This window comes from Schistocerca gregaria, unplaced genomic scaffold (assembly GCF_023897955.1).
Source record: "Schistocerca gregaria isolate iqSchGreg1 unplaced genomic scaffold, iqSchGreg1.2 ptg000420l, whole genome shotgun sequence".
Taxonomy (NCBI): Eukaryota; Metazoa; Arthropoda; class Insecta; order Orthoptera; family Acrididae; genus Schistocerca; species Schistocerca gregaria.
The window spans coordinates 1,004,669-1,007,795 of NW_026061851.1; positions in this window are offsets into that span (position 1 = coordinate 1,004,669).

Consider the following 3,127-nt stretch of genomic DNA (forward strand, 5'->3'; position numbering starts at 1 on the left):
GGCGCGGCCTAGCGGTACTCTTGGGTACTTCGTCCTTACGGTCGTCTGCACCATCAGACTTTAGCTGACAACACTTCATATTACCGGCTAATATTTGCAGCTATGGCGACAAATTACTGCTTGGCTACACATCTGACACGTAACCGATGTGCTCTCCAAACCACAACACTTGCTTTTCAGAACATGTCTTTCACACATGTCTACAAAATCACCTTCACCTTCAAACACAGTTTCCTTGCGACTGACAGAGACGTAGGCAAAGTTTAAAGTTGCTATTTCCATTAAACCTCGTTAATCAGAAAAACGGTAATTTACACCTGCAGCGGAACAAAATTCCGTTCCGCCCAGCGTCTGGCTCGAACCCACGACCCTGGGATTAAGAGTCTGACGCTCTACCGACTGAGATAGCCGGCTACCTCGGTGAATACTTGCCGGGTAGCACGTCACACAGTACTCGTTTGGGTTGGGTGGTCCCATACAGAATCTCTCCATGCTGCCTAATGTTTTCCTAACGTCACACTCGTCACGTACTTCACTTTTATGTCATAATCATTTCTGAGAGGCAAAGAAATTGCATGACAACAAGCAGAGCTAGTGGCGTCAAAATTAACACACATACTTTATGTGACTCAAAAGCCGAACGAGTTACTTTCCGACGTTGTTTTAGATGTGCAAGTGCCAGTCAAAACTCGCGGTGTCGGCACTCTGCCGACCATTTCGTTAGTTAACACCGGTCTTGCTGTGTGTGTTTCAAGCTCAAGAGCATCTCCAAGCAAAAAATGGTCAACAGCAACATTCAGACGGTTTCGTACTGCTCAATTGCTACATTAAAACGGTATGTTTCTTTTTCAGAACTGGAAAAACACAAGCGTGACAGCATTCGAACCTGTAATCTTCAGAGCCGAAGTCCGACGCCTTATCCATTTTTTTTTTTTTTTTTTTTTAGGGCCTCCTTCCTCCCCTTCAGCCCCGCCTTGCGCTCGCCATAAATCGCCTTCGTCGGCGTCGGCTTCATCTGCCATGATTTCTGAATTACTTATTCTTCTGAACTATTCCGATTTCCAAACCAAGGATAATTTTTTTATAGAAAATGAAAAAGGAACTCTGGTCCGCTAGAAAAACAGAAGAAAATAAAATAGTCCTTGGCGTAACACTGTTCAGTATACGTCACTGTGACATTTGAAGAAGAAAAGAAAGAAAAACAAAGCAATGTAGAATGAAGGAAAGAAAAAAAATACTTCTTTCATCGAAGAACGACTTCTAAAAAATTCGCATATCGTTTCCTGTAATGTCTCGTCTGTGAAAGTATGTGAAACTGTAATGCCAGGTAAAGACAGAACGCCGCCTCACTCTTGGGTTCTTGCGTCTGTAAATAATGAACATAATGACCCTTCAACCAATTGACAGAGTTCCGTTTGGTGTTCGGGTACGGCACTGAATCCGGATACAGGAAATCTTCAGGTTTAATACAAAGCTGGGAAGTCCTCATAATCGTAGCCAGTTTTCGGCGAATGCATGGCCAAACTGCTTGGACAGTGGTGCACAGAAAACGATGTTCATCAGTATCAGGCAAGTTGCACGTTAGGCACAAAGGTGAGTCAGCCAAATGTAGAGCATGAAGTCGTGAATTGGTACTTATTTTACGGTTCACGACCCTGTACCAAGAGGCTTTCACTGACGTTGGTAAATCACGGCTATGTATGTTTTTCCATATCACTGGCCAGCGATGATTGGGGTATTTGTGTTCGATGTTGTTCCTGTTCTTGGTTGCCAGTAGTTTATTATAAACTAACTTCACCACGGAAAGCTCATTTTCTGGGAGAGTTGACCGTACGTAACTGAACTCAATGAAAAAGCTCTTAAAGTGAGTCAGCGCAGGCGGAATATGTTGAACAGAGACGGGAGGCTGCAGGCAGCCCGGCGCTATTTCGGTTAACAAGTGAGCCGTTAGACTGTTCGGTAACGACCTCCACCGTTTGTAGGTGGTGCATACGTACAAAGCTCGTGACTTGGAACGAACATCTGTTAAATTTAAGCCTCCATCGGTCGTGGAGAGAGTGAGCGTATCGTACTTGACTTTAAAAATGTGTCCACGTGTGACAAAATGGCCTAGAGCGGACATCATACGCTTCGCTGTCTCCTGTGGCATGGGCAGTACTTGTGCAACGTAGTTAATCTTTGAGGTGAGGTAGACATTAGCGAAGGTGACTTTCTGCAGTTCATCAAGGCTTCTTAGGTAGTGGGTCTGCATGCAAGCACGCATACTTGCCAGGAGATTCCTATAGTTCACCGCAATTGTGTGCTGTATGTTGCTCCTGTACTCAATACCAAGGCATTTCATTTTAGAAATTAGTTGCAACTGACCGTGATGGTGCAGCGAGATGCCGCGTCCTATGTTCATAATGCCAGATTTCCTGGCATTCAACTTCGCACCCGCAACAAGTTCGTAGTTTTTGACGATCTGAAGGGCTTCCTCGACTTCACCTTCGTCCATGACCAAAAATCCGACGTCATCCGCATATGCAGTACAAACAATCTTAATGCCGTGGATGGTTAATCCTTGTAGACGCTGTGTCAAGGTGACAAGCAAAGGCTCAATGGCAATGGCAAACAAGGCCATTGACATAGGGCATCCCTGTCGCACTGAATTAGTAATATTAATTGATGCGCTCAGCTGGCCATTCACCATGAGTCGAGTTACTCCTTTACGAAGGAGCTCATGTATAAGATTGATAAAACGTAGTGGAAATCCCATGGCATGCATCGTCCGGATGAGAAACTGATGGTTTACTCTGTCGAATGCCTTTGAAAAGTCAAGGGAAACTAGCGCACACCGTATCTTGCACGCATCTGCAATGGCTATAACGTCCCTGTATTGAGACAAATTTTGGAATATCGTCCTACCGACACCTACACTGGTCTGGTACTGACCAATGACAGTATTCATCAACATTTTCAATCTATTAGAAATAATACGTGCTAAAATTTTGTAGTCACTGTTCAGTAAAGTAAGCGGCCGAAAATCGTCAACAGAACTGCACATTGGGCGTTTAGGGATTAAAACCACGATGCCTTCCACGAGAGCCTGAGGAACATTAAAATCAGGCCGTAAAATTTCATTAAACAT